The sequence below is a fragment of the Carcharhinus amblyrhynchos genome, chromosome 16 (genome assembly GCF_965287045.1).
Source record: "Carcharhinus amblyrhynchos chromosome 16, sCarAmb.v2.hapA, whole genome shotgun sequence".
In the NCBI taxonomy this organism is placed as follows: domain Eukaryota; kingdom Metazoa; phylum Chordata; class Chondrichthyes; order Carcharhiniformes; family Carcharhinidae; genus Carcharhinus; species Carcharhinus amblyrhynchos.
The window spans coordinates 22348315-22365684 of record NC_137339.1 but is presented as its reverse complement, the minus strand read 5'-3'; the positions used below and the strand labels follow the sequence as shown (position 1 = coordinate 22365684).

General features: G+C 33.7%; 1 protein-coding gene across 2 annotated transcripts in view; it reads right to left on the bottom strand.

Annotated features, from left to right (window-relative positions):
* plagl2 (pleiomorphic adenoma gene-like 2) overlaps positions 1-9124 on the bottom strand; it is a 128910-nt gene extending 119786 nt beyond the window's left edge. For both annotated transcript variants that reach the window (XM_080204828.1, XM_080204830.1), the window contains exon 1: positions 9017-9124. The gene's annotated coding sequence lies outside the window, so the exon portion shown is untranslated. The remainder of the gene's footprint in view (positions 1-9016) is intronic.
* Between the last annotated feature and the right edge of the window lie 8246 nt (positions 9125-17370).

Below are 17370 nucleotides of genomic sequence, written 5' to 3'. Positions count from 1 at the left end.
ATTCAGTGAACAAAATAAATCTACTGGGAAAAGAATCAACACTGGAGATGCTTGATGACTTGTGACAATACTTATGAACACATTTTAATTAGTTCTATAAGAATATTGAACATATTATACATTTGTCCATTAGTATTACCAATAATTATTTCTGGGCTGTTCTGTACAGTCAAATATCTGTGTAACACATGAGTGAGATCTGTTGAAGTATCAGCTCCTTCAGGTACTCGCCTTCCCAGAGTGCACTGATAACTGGTCAACAGATTGCCACTAACAATCACTCATTTCGACAATCTTTGGGGAATTGACATCAATGGTTTTGGTGATAACTGTTGGATTTCATACTAGCATAACCACTTTTCACATAGCTACTTTTATTCTTAGAAACTTAGTAAACTTAATTCCTGCTCCTGTGTATCTGGTGATATTCACTGATTGAACACATCACTTCTACAAATTACTCCTGAAACTCAATTGACAATTAATTCCTTTAACTAGTCTCCCTGCTCCTCCCCTCCACCAAATAAAGTCTTCACCACTCTGTTTAATATCACTTGCATGTTCTTGGTAAACTTGTTCACAGTTTTGTGAGAAGAAATACCCTGGAACCATAAAGAAGTGCAGGAAAATTCAATTGCACATACAGACATGTCTACGTGCAACAGATATACTCTGCATCAATCTCCTTAGAATCAGAAATGGAAACATAACGGTACATCAAGAAATATTCTTCCCAAAAGCACAACAGGTTCAAGTGGAAACCCTTTGACACAAGGAATGTCAATGTGTTTTAATCTTCAGTTAAAATATAAAACAATAAATAAATGTAATGAACTTTTTACACATAGCATGGAAATTTGAGACAAGATGTCCATAAATCCATATCCAATGTTTAATCCATTAACTACAGCAAAACAAAACTAAATCTGTAATCAGAGTTGAATATAATTGGTTATCTGAATGATATTCAAGAATTAAGATTCATTTAATGCGAAGTTATAGTTTTGATCAAAGTGGCAAAATGTAGCACTCAATTTCAGTGAAGCACAGATTAAATGGGAAATCTAAAAAGGGCATTCAAAGAAATGAAAAACATTTTCAGAAAGATTATTTTCGCATGCTAGCAAATTTGTAGCATATGGACAGTGACTTGGGATTATAAAAAGTACTTAGAAGTATTTTTCCGCAAAAAGAGAGCAATTAAAACATGGAGTGCTTTATAACAAGTGGCTTTTAAGGATGAGACCATAACTTCACTTATAAACAAAAACAATGTGGTCAAGCAGCATCTGTACAGGAGAAACGTAGACAAAAATTTCAAGGCAAGGATTTCCCCAAAATATTCTTCTTTCTTTTCTCTTTACTGATATGGATAAATCAGTTATGGAATTTCAACTTTTTTTTTCATTTTGAGAGAGTTTGGCTAATTAAATCAAATATTAAAGGAAACAAAAGTCTGAGCAAATGGGATTGCAGTAGATAACATCTATTAAAGAGCTAAATGTCAGCACAGATATGTTGGGCTAAATTACTATAAAGTGTACTGCAATTTCTATGGATCCTGTAAAAGTAACAACATTACTCCAACCACTTTCACATGCATTTCAGAATTAAATATTAAATATTTGTGGATAACTTATCTATCGTCATTGTGACGACAGCCGACAAAACTTTTTAACCTAGTTTGGACATACATTAAGAAAAGGATTATTTAACAGGTTGGACAAAAGGTTTATGAGAATTAGTATCATTCATTTGGAAGTTTCTATTTCACAATGCTACATCACAGGAACTGGGGCACACAGGCAACGTGAACAGTTCCATAGCACAATGTTATCTACACATACCACTTGTGTCCCAGCTGCTTTTGGTAAGAATCCCTACCCTGTCAGGGTCAAGTCCAGTTTTTCCACTATATTGTGTCCATCCACTTACTTTTATAAAATACTACAACTTAGAGAATGCACCCAGGACAGAGGAAAAAAAGCATCTTGAATTACATTTCATAGGCTTACTTCAGCTGCATTTTATGAAATTGCAAACATGTTACAACGTTGGAACAATTGTTCAGTTAACTGGGTAACCAAACACTGCTGAGCATTCACTCAGAGTTAAATGGGGAAAGGTTACTTGATTAAGTGTTTTCTACAAATTATTCAACTTTGTGTTTAAATGATGGCAGTACATTTCCAAAATAAATGCCAGAAGTTCAAAAAAAAACAAGAAACTCTTTAAAGCGATCAATACAAGTTTTTTTTTTAAACATGATTATATTTAAATAATTTCACCAAACCATCTCAGACTCCAAGAATCACATTCACAAAGATACACTGAAGGCAAACTTTATACCCTAACCAAAATTCTTGATGACTCAATAACACACAAGACGTCAACCTCGGTAGTAAAAGCATTCTGAAAATCAAAACGTGCAAAGGACTGATAATTTAGCCCTCGTACTTCCATCACAATTTATTTCTTACTGCAGCTTTGGAAAATGGGAGTGAGAAAACTGGTCATGGTCCATTACAGTACACCTTAGGATGTGAATAAACTGCAGACTTCAGGTGAGCTGAACAGATAAGACATTTACAAGAATGGGAGTAATGTATAGTAGACGCTGCACCCTTTTTTGTCAGAACAAAGCCCTCAAATACTCTACTCTGGCTAACTGACCAGAAGTGCTATCAGCTTAGTAATCAAACTAGAACCATTTTCTGTGTAAAATAAAAATGAATAATCCAGAAATTAAATTAGGAACCAGAAACCTTTTCAAAAAATTATATATCTAAGAACGACCATTCACTGTGGAAGACAAAGGCAATGGATCAGTGCAACATGATTGGACAGATTTGAAGAGAAGGTTGCCTCAGAGGGCATTGTTGCATCAGGAGACCATTACAAATATTAATTGTAGAACTCTATTTTTAATTTCAGCTTTTGTGTCATTTGATACAAATGGGATGCAACAGGGCAAGAAAGAGATAGTTGAAGGGAAGCAGTGCTTGACCAATTTTAAAAAGGAAATTTCAAGTTACTAAATGTCACTTAGTAAGAAAGCTTCTTCACTAAGAATACTGAGGCTCATGGGAGCCTTTTTACTTGTAAACGCACAACCTGAAAGGTTTATTTCCAAAACAAACATGCCTTTGCCTTTATTCTAAAATTAATTTTCTCGATGGCAGTTTTTTAACATTTCCTGAGGTCTTCCTGAAATAGTTACTATTCAATCTCAGGTTAAGCTCATTGGACCATGATTAGTACATAACATTCTTCAATCTTACTCATGCTTTAGACTCCAAATGCACGTAATCATATCTATATTACAAAAAGGATTTTTCAGCAACAGATTCAAGTCCATTCCATTTCCTTTATGATGTCAAGTCAATGCCAAAAATCATTTTTATATTTTCAAAATTATATACGCAAAAGATCTTTGGATAGCATTGACTCTAATCTTTGTCCAGTTTATTTGCTACACTTGTGTAAACGTACCTTTCAATTTACCAATTTACTTTCAAATAAATCTTCACCTGTTACAGAATCCAAAAATAGCATTCATCTACCTTAGCAGTCACTATCAATTTTTAGTTCTTTTGATGTATACTACACACAACTTTCATCTCCTTAATTTCTAGTAATCATTACTGCGAAAATTGATGAATTTCCATGATTTTATAACCATACAAAAACAACTTCTCCCCATGCTCACAGCCTCACTGCCGATTGCAAGTTGCAAATCTAAAGCTTAGTTTCACCAAAAACCCAGCTACATCCATCAAGTATTTATGCACAGAGGCACAAAACATGGACCACAGAAGTCAAATCACATAACTGTCAAATCTTGAACAAATTAACAAACTTGTTCTTTCAAAGTGACTCATCACATCACTCAGAAACAGCACAAGGTACTTCACAAAGAATGAACTGCGTGGGAAATAAGGCTTGGGACTGAATTTTATCTGGTTGATTTGTTTCTTAAATTATTAAAAATGCTGGTTAAAAACACCACTGTTTCATTGCATGTCTCTGGCTGGAAACTTCAGTTCCTGATGCCACTGCCGGAGTTTGCTTCAAAGCTGATAACTAATCTTATAATTGTACAACTTTATTCAGAAAATCATCAATATTAAATTTAGTTACTGTGCATTTCAGTAAGTTTCATAATTCATTCATTAGCTGACAGAAAGCTTTCAATCAACTGCCTAATAGGCTCATGAAAACTAAACCAAGATTACCAGCTCTGACAATATTTAAGAAATAGAATTTCTACTGTGTAGTATCTCATGGTTGTACACATTTTGTTTTTTTGTCACATCAACAACTTAGTTTTGAAACAAGAATCCAGGATCCACTTTTGCTGGGAAAGTTCTCCATATTATGAATATTCAATCAATCAGACTCCAACACATCCTGTCCTTACAGCAGGAGTCTACACATGCTCCCAGTCAATTTCCAGCAAAGTGATTCACAGGAAAACACATTTTCAGAGATCTGGGATACTAATCTGCCAGATAACATGCAATACAAAGCTTAGCTAATCTTTTGAGCATTTGAAGATAATTGCTGGTATCTGGCTAAAGATACAGTATTTCTCTTATTAGCCTTGATAGTTTGGATTATCAGTAATCAAACTTATCTACAGATAAGTCTCTCTCACTGTGTATAGTCCTTGTTTAAGGTTACTGATGATAAAAGGTGCTAGAACAGAAACTGGATACTGACAGCAGCATTAAAGCTTCATTTACCAAGAAAACATTTGTCTTCTGAATGTGTCATATCCTGCACCACTTCAACAATGCTACATGGACACATTAAAATAATGTGGAACTTGCATTCTAACAATTAACAGATTCTGGGAAACAAGAAACAGCTTCATCCATTTCACCTGTACTAAAGGGTTTAACATAATTTGCACAAATTTTTTTTTCAAAGAATCTCAACAATGAACTTCAAAAGGTCACATTCAGCCAAGCTCTCTAAAACTTTTAAGAAAGATCCAAATCGAATGCACACTTTTCAAGACAGCTACTGAACAAAAAACTTCAGACAATTTAGTAGTCGAAATGCGAACTGTAGAAAGTAGTTAACAAACAAGATGTATTTCTTTATAATAATCTAAAGCAAACTGAAGAATAAATTAAAAAGAATCCAAGCATGGCAAAGAAAAGTACTTGGAATATTTCAGCCTGTCCATAAAGCTGAAATCTGCAAATTTCGATCGAGAAAAATCACACAAAAGAATTAAATAGTAGAAAATTCTACTTTCTCCCAAACTACCTTAGAGAAATTATTGTTCAACATGCAGGCACAATGTTTATCTTACTGCAATTTATTCTTTTTAATAGCTTTGAATTTTAAAATTTAAATCAAACATTTGGAGCCATTTCCAACAATTCTTGTCACAATTTTCATTCACAAACAGAACCAGCAAACAACAGAAACAAAGTGAGCAAACAGAAAATTAGCAGTTGAAGAATCTAAACAAATTTCTGAAAATCCAAATACATCATCTTATTTCATTCTACAAGCCTGTTCTCTCTGTTAGAAAGTGAACAAATTACTTTTAACAACCTTACATTTTCACAATTATTTTCACTGTTTCAGAATTTTTCCTCCAGTTTCTTTAAAACTAACAAAAGTAACTGAAAAATGTTCAAGTAAAAATAGTTAAAAGATTATTTCAACGAGAAATATTTTCAATTTTCAGCTCATTTCCTGATTACAGATTGAAAATATCAGTCTGTCAAAATTAGACCTCAAAAGCATCTGTTTGCTGGTTGGAACCACAAACAGTAAATCGGAAAACAATTACAAATGGATGATTCTTTTGATTCTTAGCTTTGGCTGAAAACACAACTTATTTACAACAGAGAAATTTATTTATCTTTTTCATCGCTGGAGTTGTATTATAAGTGCAGTTATCGAAAGGTGTTTCATCCGAACCCTTGAAAGTTACTTTCAACAAATTAATTTTGTAAAGCATCTGAACATATATTTAAGATTCCATGTTTCATCTTTATATGCTATGATGAGTAAAAAAGAGTTTTACTCTTTAATGAGTAAAACACCATGACAGCTGGCCATATATGGATTGAAATCATTATGCAGAAGAATGGAGACTTAGTTACAATTTTTGATAGATAATTGAAACACAATATAGTGTATCATTTAAAATATACTACTGTGTTTTGAGATTCTTAACTAAGTTTGTTAGTTTTCATTTTTTTGGAACTGAAATTTAATCTAATTTGAAGCTTTTGAAAAACAAGTAATTATGCTAATATTATGGTGAGTGTTTTGGAAACATCAATAGTCCACTACACAGGTAAAATTTTACACAGTTCAAAGTTGGTTATATTTTGTTTTAATTTGATCTGATCATGTCTTTTTTTGCACTGGATTTATTTACAATCTAATCATTTTAAAAGATATTGCACTTGTGAACTTGATAACTTCTTTACAACTTGCACTGAACAAATGGTCAAATTGTTCTGATGAAACGAAATTGATTGAAGCATAAAACTATGCCTTAAAATTCCACAATTTTTCATACTTACTACATATCATACACAGAAATACACACACGTAAGAAAGTGAAGGGTATTTAATATTACATTTTATTTTATTATTTCAGGTATGGTTATATGCAAATGATAAGCAACAGTCCAAATGAAAAATATCTATTTCACACTTGTTCATATTTGAAAGATAAAAGGACACAAAAATTTACACTGATAAGCAGATCAATCCCAACAACTAACACTCAAAAACCTTGTCAAATCAACTTTACAGCAACTTAAAACATTTTAGAAGTTTCAAAATTTGGCAATATACAACTACATCACAAGATATATACAACTCCAAACTAAAATGATTAAATACTGCATGAAGTGTCCTAAAGGATTGAATACACCAGACCAAATATACCTTATTGGTATAACTTTAATATTTCTAAGACAATCAGGTTTGAGAGTTACAGTTTTGAGATTTGGTTCAGATATTCTTTAGAATACAGTACATCTTAATTGCTTGCCTTGTTCTTTGATTTCCGTCATTCTTTTTAAATGCATGCAAATCTTGCGTTTTAGCTAGGCATATTGTAACAATTCATAACCAAAGTTCGTAGATTCCACAATACAAACAAGTTCAACTCAAACTGATGATTTGAAGCATTATTTTCTCAGACATTTACAAACATTTCACCATTACTGCTAAATTCAATTTTGATATTTCTATTCCCATCTTTTAAAGCTACCATGCATGTTCCATAAAAAACAACAATTTGTCACATCTGATGGATTAAGGTTAGCTCATTGGAGTATTAAAAAAAACAAAGACCTAAACTGAATTAACGCATTTGTTTATTTCCAATATTTAAAGTTTGATATTACAACTTGTATGTTATACTAATGCCAACGTTCAACAAAATTCCTTAAATACAATCTAGCACTTCATCCTACTTAAAAGCAACAAATCATCTGATACCAACATCTTCAATTAGTTTGTCAACAATGAGAAATAGTTACCACATCACACTTTGCAACAAAGCAAACAAACTTATTGTACATCTCTTGGAGAAAACAAAATGTTGTATGTTCAAGACTGTCAGGTAAACATGTTACTTACTCAGAGGTGTCCTAGGAGTATCTTTAACTATGAAATTGGCAAGACAAAGCAGATTCCTTAGAAACATATATATGTGAACACAACAACAAGCTTTGGAAATTCTGACCCACAACTTCAGTACCAATTGGAAACAGGAGTTTCAGAGTCATATTCTTGAAATTAGGACTCTAAACTCAACCCAATCGTTACAAAAGTGCTCACCTTACATCAATAGTCATTAACGTTTTGTAAATTAACAGATTAAAGTGTTTATTTTTAAGTTTCAAACTGAAAACAAGCCAAACGCGGCTTGCACTTCATCAACATTTGCAATGGCTAGAAACTAAATATTTAAACTTTTTACAGGACAAACAATTAAAGGATAGTATCTTTAAATGCCCCATTTCTCTCCAGTCTCTCTTACAACTAAACGAGCTCACGTGTTGCTACACATACTGGACTAACGACGAAACAGCTTTTCATAAAACACAGGACAATATTTCTATCTCTTCAGTGGAAATGGTCGATGAAACTTCAACGGGGCACCGGCGCCAAAACAACTCGAGAGTAAACAAGTGCAACAGTTATCCATCTTAAAATAAAACGATGCATTTCTTTCCTCTCCGAAAGGTTTGAGTTATCTGCATATATTTTGTCACAGCCCCGGCAGCGTGACCACCTCCCTGACTCACAGCAACAAAACCGTAATGTGAGCCACACACACAAAATAACTAGTTAACGTTAACCAACCCAGAACGTGTAACTTTCTTTTAGAAGTTGGAAGGGGGCAGGGGAGAAGGAGGGGGGGAGGCTGGTGGTGGTGGTGGTGGGGAATAAATCCTGAAACGTAAACAGTCTGGAAAGCGTCGGAAATATTTACCGACTCCTCCACACCGACTTCCCAAAACGAAATTCAAAAAGTTTTCAAAAACTTTTCCCAATTGCAAACTTGGGCAAAAATAAAAATCACACTGCAACTCACCAACGCGCAGCGGGGCATCTGAAGATCAAGTATTGGAGAGAGACTCCCCCAAAAAGACCTTTTTTTTTGGGATCACGTAATTAATAAAAAAAAATCACCAAAAAAAAATGAAGATCTGGCAAAGGGGAGGTGGGGAGCGCTTGCGAATTAAGAAAAGAAGTGGGATTTGTTACTATTTGGGAATACAATTTGTTGAGGTGGGGAGGGGGTGGTAAGTGATTTTAGTTGGCAAACCTCTGTTGTAAGGGGGTGCGGGGAGCTGGAGTGTAGAATATGAAAAGGAGCTCCCTCCCTCCCTCACTCCACTCCACTCCACTCACACAAACACACACACACACAAACTGCCCAGCAAAAACTTCCCAGGACTTCACTAGTCAATTTCATCCCCACAACCCGCACCATTCGTTCCAGCAATTGGCACAGACTCACCGCCGTTGACCCGGCATCTCTTTCCGATCGGTTTTTGCACGCCAGCTCCACTTTCCAAATTTTGGAAATTATTTTTCTCTATTTTTCACGGCCTAAAAAAAATTCTTTCCCCCAGCTTCTTTTCAGAAGCCATTGTGCGGAGGATGCTGGGAGTGACGTCAGGGAGTTTCGCAACATTTCGAGGCTGTTGCAGTTTCTGGGAGTCCAGGAGGTGGGGGGTAATGCAAGCCCTCCATCCATTCATTCCTCACTCCCTCCCTCCTTCCCTCCCATGCAGGGTGCCACCACCACCACCAACTGCAACCCTTCCTCCCTCCACACTGGCAACAGGCTACTGCTTCCTTTGTGTGTGTGTGTGTGTTTCTATTTTTTTTTGCAATTGGGTAGAAAGAGCCTGGCATCCAAAAAAAAAGAGCAGCATTGCAAAGGAGGAGAGGTTGAGGAACCGTCCACGCTGGCGGGCAGCGTTGGACAATCAAATGAATGGGAGCGACCAAACTTTCCTTTTGTTTCTCCCTCAGTGGTTGCATCTGGAATAAGAGGGATGGACTGAGCTTCAAGAGTTGGATGCGTTTTTGTGGAAGTTTAAAGAGCAGGAAAACTCCCTGGGATCATCTCTGGATGTTACCTCAGTAACCGGAACGGAGAACGCAGGTAGGACTTGGATTGTTGGTTATTATGGTCATTGAGCACATTCGAATTCAATGCAAAAGGATGGCCAAATCGTGTGTTTGTTATTAAGACTGACGTATGGATGCAGGTTTTATCGAATCTTATTCATTGGAAGAGGCATTATTTAAATATTGGTATAAAATGTTTAAATTTTTAAAACTAAACTTTGCTGGCTGTTACCCTTGAATGTTTGTACAATTTGGTTTCATTCTAATCTGCCTCACCTTTTGTGATAATCAGTCTCAAATCTAACGTTTTTTCTCAATGTACCTCAACTGGAGACTTGGCTGTAGTTGAAAGGCATGGACAGCAATTAGAATTATACTTTGTTCAGGCAATCAAAAGGTACTACATGAGGAAATAAAGTCTACTATTCACATTAATACCAAGCAATTTATATTTGTTTTACATGTATACTGGTGTTATTTAATGTTTATTGTAATGTTATTTGATGTTTAAGCTAGTGGTAAGGTTGTGGGTACGAGGCTGCTGAGGGATATTTCGTTGAAATCAAATTTTAACATTTCCTTGACTGCTGCTCCTTGGTTATTAATACTGTAGAGACAGGAATAAATTGAAGTCCAAAAAAGAGCAAGATGGTTGTTCGTGGTTCAAAATATTAGCAATAAATGCTTTGGTCCATTGATGCCACAGACATCATACTTTGCTTGAAAATAACTGGATCACTTAAATGGAAGCTCCTACAAAATATGTCAGTCAACGAAATTAGTGGAATTAATATATTGAAAGTTAATGAGACTAACACTGGCTGTAAAGTTACTGATGCTCAGTGTCTCGTTCACACATCAGATCAGAATTTGGATGTTTTTATACTCTCCATGTATCATTTTGAAGCTCGTATTAGGCAGGAGGTGAAAGTAGATTGTGCCCCTTTCTTCGTATATAGTATGATGCATCGAATGTCTTTGGCTTTCAACAATTGTAGCAATGGATGCCGAGGGACAGATTTTAGAAAGCACCTGTCGTAAATTCAACAAATGCTCACAAAACACTATTATATTTAAGTTAATAATGCATGAGTACTGGCAACAGATTTCTGCTGGACTGCACAATTTTGGAGCGAATACATGAAATCTGAAAAGTTGACCTACTTAATTTTACTGATGTACAGATATTAAGTGAACTGTTGTTTTCTTGTTGATGATTGAACCATGGAAACGATACAGTAGTTAGAAACTAACAGAGGGATGCTCAATGATTCCTATCAGTGCTTCTTGACAAAATGATGTTTTTCTTTTCATTTAAAACAAGTTATAAAGGAATAATTTTTCAAGGATTCTTTACAAATTAGCAACAATGTTCAAGTCTTTAGTCAGGGAACACACTGAGAAATCGATATACAGAAATGTAGTTTCAGTTTATTGGAGCTATTAAGTAGAATTGCATTATCATTGTATGACTGAACGAGCTTTTACTCTCAAGAATTGGGACATGCAGACTGGTACCTGCATCTTAATAATGTTGTTTTAAATCTTCTTGACACGAGGTAAAAGCCTCTTGCATTATCCACAAATTGGAAAATGTAAAATTAATAGCAATTATGAATGTCCCAGTGAATATAATTTGTGCAACATAATTGTAATGTAATGTAAGAATCAGAATAAAGTTCCAATTACAAAAACAGAATCAGGTTTACTATCATCTACAACAGAATTAGAAAACATTATTAAATTCTAGTAACAGAATTCCACTATGTACAATAGAATTACTGCACATTAACAGGTATTATACAGAATTCGAACAGTACAAATATTTTTAAAATAATTTGAGAGCAAATAACCGCATTGTATGTTTGATACAATATTCCAAATCCAATGTACTCAGAATATGTTCCAAAAATCAAATAAAACCAGAGTACTTACTTTGTCATAGCTGAATCGAAACAATGCACCAAATATCCATAAAACAGTGAGCAAATTAACTAAATATGCAGAATAGAATACAAAAAATGATACAAAAACCCTGAACAGATTTCAAACTTGTTATTGAATATTCAGGAAAAAAATTCCAAATACAGATAGCATAATCAGTATCTAGTACCAAATAACTTCAGTGGAACCAGAAAATGGTGACAAGTAATTATTGCAGGATTAAAGCTTTTCACCCAGTACACTGTACAGAATTATTCTAATATATCAAACTTCTACAAGATTATTAATAGAAACTGCAAACATCTAATAATTGAATTATACATAATACCGTATGTCTCACAAAAAATAGACCATGATAAGAAATACTCAGAATAGAATCAGGATGTATCTTCAGAATTGGAATATTGGAGAAAATCTTTACAACAGAATTGGAACACAATAGGACATGCCCAGGATATAATTAGAATACTGGACTGACTGCCCACAACAAAATTGGAACAAAATACCAAATGCACGTACAAAAGCAAAATACTAAGTGCTTTATGCTGGGAATCAAACAAAAAACTAAAAATGCAGGACGGGCAGCATCTGTGAAATGAGAAACACAGTTAATGCTTAGGTTACGACCAGTTTAGGTCACAAACCTTTTGTCAGAACCAAATAAACATTGAATTGAAATTTTAACAGAATTGTTAAACGAAACTTTTAAGCTGTTGACAAAACCATTCTTGGTTTTTGGACCACAAGTGCTAATTTGAATTTAATCTCTATAATATATTTTCAGAAAAAAATGTCTTGGGTTCAGTTTTCGCATTCCATACATTGTAATTTCAGAATAATTAATTTCAATTTAAATAGTGTACATTTTGGATACAGTAACGTATGTGTTTTTCCATAAAACAGATAAATTGTTTTACACACAGTATTTTCTGTTTTGTTTGACATATTATATAGCACATCTGCAAACCACCTTGCTAGTCGTATATTTCCTCCTTCTGATCTTATGAGGAAAGCAGTGCTTTTCAGATTGTAAGTGGATAAAGGACACAATTGGAATAACTATGGCTTATTTGAGCAAACCATCAAGGAATGCCTGCTCAATCACGGTGATAAATAGGATAATCTGAATCAGAATATGTTTTAAAATATAGTATCAAGTACATGAAATGGAACCAGAACATCATGATATTTTCAGGCAGTTACGGTTATTTAATATAACATTTGAATTTTTCTGTGGCGATTTGTTACTGTGTTCTGATGTTGTTGCAAGTACCTGATATCATTTTCTGATTCTGTTAAATTCTTGTTTGAAATATGTTGCTGTTTAGTATGATATTCTCATTCTGTTGGGAGTATTTGTACATAACACAATCTATCAAAATGGGAACCAGAATTTGATGTCAAATGCCTGCAAACAGAAAATGGAAGCCAGAACCAAATACTAACAGCAGAATTTGAACACAATCGAAATATAGGACTAACTATTAGCAATACCTTCCCAAGAAGCTGCAACATACTTGGAATATTATGCTAGATACAACTATCTCGGAATATATTACTGAATACTCAAACCTGTGTCAGAATATGGTACCAAATACTCATTGGAATTATAATTAACAGATTGTGTTATATGGCTGAACCATAAATACGTTTCACAAAATGGTACTAAGTACCCATGGTAGAGTTGGAGGATTGTTTAAAAAAAATCAGAAAATTGTACCAAATAGCCACAACAGAATTATGATATGTAATGAAAACATGCCCGAGAGAATGAGCAGGTATTGCACAAAACTCTCATCAGCATCAAAATACAACAAAAAAACTCTTAAAAGAATTAGAACATCTAAATATACATCTTTTATAACAGAATTTGATTAAAAATGCATAGAGCCAAATTAGAACTCAAAAAAAAATTAAAACATCCACAGCAGAATCAGAATGTGTTATCACAGGCACAACAGAATTAGAAAGCTGAACAATATATCCTTCACTTTGTCAGATCACCAGGATATGGGAATAAATACTAGAATCAGACATTGTTACTATATATCCATATCAAAATCTCAACATTGGAACGAATAACAGAAACATAATCAGACCAACCACAATAGGATTAGGAGGGTGAATGAAATGACCAAAACTGAATTCGAAAATGGTCCAAATAACAGGGAAAAAATAAAGTATCAGATCCTCCAACAAAATCTGTACATAGCATGAACACAATTAAAATATTGTGCCAAAAACCCATAAACAATGAAAAACTCTCAAAATAATTTATTTTAAGAAATAGGAAACGCCTACAATATTACAGAACTGAATTCGCACTTAGAATGAAAATACGCAAGGAAATACAACTTATTACCAATATGGTACTAAATACGAACAGCAACATGAGAATATAGTACAAAATACTCACAATGCATGAAGAATATGCTACCAAATCACAACTGAATTAAACTGTAGTATTAAACACCACAGTAAGATTAGAAAAAGAGCTCAAAAATAATTTTAACATAATATTGACTAATCAAAACAGAATCAAACCATCAAATTGACCTCCTATGACAAAATTAGAACACATGGAGAAAAATCTTCAGGACAAAATTGGAACACCATAGGACGTGCCCAGGACATAATTAGAATACTGTACTAACTGCCCACAACAGAATTGAAACAAAAACTCTAAATTCGGTATGCTGAAAATCAAACGAAAAACTAAAAATGCAGGACAGACAGCATCTGTGAAGTGAGAAACACAGTTAATGCTTTAGGTCACAAACTTTTCGTCAGAACCAAATAAACTTTGAATTGAAATTTTAACAGAATTGTTAAACAACATTTTTAAGCTGTTGACAAAATGCTTCTTGGGTTTTGGAGCACAAATGCAAATTTGAATTTAATTTTGATAATATATTTTCAGAAAGAAATGTCTTGTGGATTCACTTTTCACATTCCATACATTGTAATATCAGAATAATTAATTTCAATTTAGACATAGTGTGCATTTCAGATACTGTAATGTATGTGTTTCTCCATGAAATGGATAAATTATTTTACACATAGTATGTTCTGTTTTGTTTGACATATATTACATTATACAGCACATCTGCAAACCACCTTAATAGTCGTATATTTCCCTCTTCTGATCTTATGAGGAAAACAGTGCTTTTCAGCTGTTCTTTCAGAAACTAGGCACAGACCTTATCAAAGCAGCTGATTATAATATGAAAGATTAACATACAACTTTGACAGGGAAGAAAGGACCAGCTGGTTCATTAACTCTGCCCCACACCAGGATAGGAAATATAGGAACATCGAAAATGGTAGCAAGGGTAGACCATTCAGCCCCTCAAGCCTGCTCTGCTATTCAGCTAGATTATAGCTGATCTGCAACTGCAATGCCATTTTCCCACATTATCCTTATGTTGTCAGATGCCCTTACTATCTAAAAGTCTTCATGACCGGATCATCATGTTGATTTCTTCCTGCACTTACTTCCCCATCCACCTCTGTAGCTGATTAATTTCCTGGAAACAGCAAAATAAAAATTGAGACAAAAAATAAGGTTATTAAGGGGGAAGAAAGGACTCTGGAAAATTCCTGCCCTACCCCCTCAGGTAAATGAAACTAGTTCAAATGTTCATATGGAATAGGTGTTAGGAATAAAGAGAATTTGCTTTTCTGTGCTAACACAAATACATAATAACTCAGACACACACACATACATATATATGTAACGTTTTCATTCATCCTTCCCCAGTAATTATGGAAATTATAAATATATTAAATGTTAAAATGAACATATGTTCTTAACTGAATATGCAAAAGAGATAATGATTTGATGATGCCAAATATGTCAAATTACATGCAAGACACTGGCTCTGGTAAGATGTGCAATATATAAACATGTTAAAATGTTGACTATGAAAAATACTAGCTCCATAAAATATACTTTGATATACAAATATATATTTATAAACATTAAAATACAGAGCATCTTAAAATACGAGGCAGTTAACTTGATTTAAGAATGTATCAGATAGCAAATATTTTTCATAATTAGCTTTTTATAAGCTAAGTAAGGTTCAAAGAAGAAGAAGTGAATGTACACTGTGTAAAACCATAGATATGAAAATAGATGTGAAGAAAACTGCTGAAGATGCAAAATGACCAAATGTAAATGATTAAAAATTATAGATGTGTAAGAATACTGGGTATAAAAACACTGAAGCTATAAAAACACAGATGTGTAAATTAACAGATATTTTGTGATGTTAAATGTATAAAATCCCAACTTTTCAAATGCTTGATATGCAAATTGCTCTATGTGCAAATATGTAAAAATACTGAATGTGTAAAACTACCAAAAATACCAAAACATCAATTTACACTGATGTGTAAGAATATTCGATGTAAAAACAAAAGAAACAGGATTTGTTAAAAAAAAGTTAAATTTTTTTTAAAAATTGACTTAGAATTTTATATCATCTAGTACTTTTCTATGTAGAATGTAGAGACAAGTGTGGAAAATGCCAATGATGTAAAAATATCAGGTATATAAAAATATTGTGTAAAATTAATAAAAAATGCAACCACACTAGATATATCAAACAGTTGACAATTTAAAACAGGGAGTTATGTGAAAATACTGAATGCATTAAGAAATCTACATACTCAGTTTATGAAAATACTAGCAAACAAAAATAGTGAAAACGTAAAAATATCTGATGCTATAATGCAATAACACTGATTACACTGAAATGTTAAATCTGTGCATTCAGCAGATAAATTTAAAAAAATGGAAAATACTGTGCATAAAATTACAAACTTAGTCCAGGATTTTGTTAGGTATGTTATTAGTTTTATAATTTATAAGTATTGGCAATATAAAAAGTATTGAAGATATTCAGCGTCAGATATGCAAAAGTGCTGCAATATAAAAGTTTCAGTTGTATAATAACAGAAATAAAGCAAAAACTGCTCCATTTGTAGAATGCAATGAAAGCCACAGGGTTCCTGCCAGCCTCCCATAACAATTCTGGTGAAAACAACAGGGATCCAGCTGTGCAGTGTCCCCACTGTTTCAGGATAGTCTTCTAAGGAGCAGATTCACTGCCCACCCCTGAAAAGGAAAATGACATCTGGGCAGACCCAGGCATGGACCCAGCAGTGGGGATTCCTCATGCTGGGAGTATTTCATCACTAAGTCTCTTAGACTTTCAAATTATTTTGTGAAATAAAAATCTTAATACCAAATTATGTTAGGTTAATGTACAAAAATATTGATGCTTCAACAAGTTTCTGCATTTTCAATTCAACAGCCATGATTAACATAATTAAGAAGTCTCTTTATTTCCCCTTCACAGCTTGACAAGCCTTCTGAAGTAAAATAATTAAATTAATTACAAAATTAAAATTTTAGTTAAATCCTGTTTATCCTCCTAGGTCTTTGATGGGGTTGTTCATGATTTTGACTTACACTGCTGGAGGTAAGCTATTGGTAAACTCCATCTTTTACTGAACATTATACAACCGATGAACAGTGCAGACTCAGCTCGAAATTCTACATAGAACTGTGTTTCTCCATGTGTTATTTGTCATGTAATCTTATGTTATTGATGATGTGGACTATATATTTACATATTTGACATGAATCCTTTAAACTGCATCTCTCTCCAAGTCTCTGTTTCCCATACATACATTATTTACATTTATCTACATCTTTCTCCCTGCCCCTCCCCCGCCCATTCAAGTCTTTTCATTCATCTATGCTTCACAGGGATAAACATT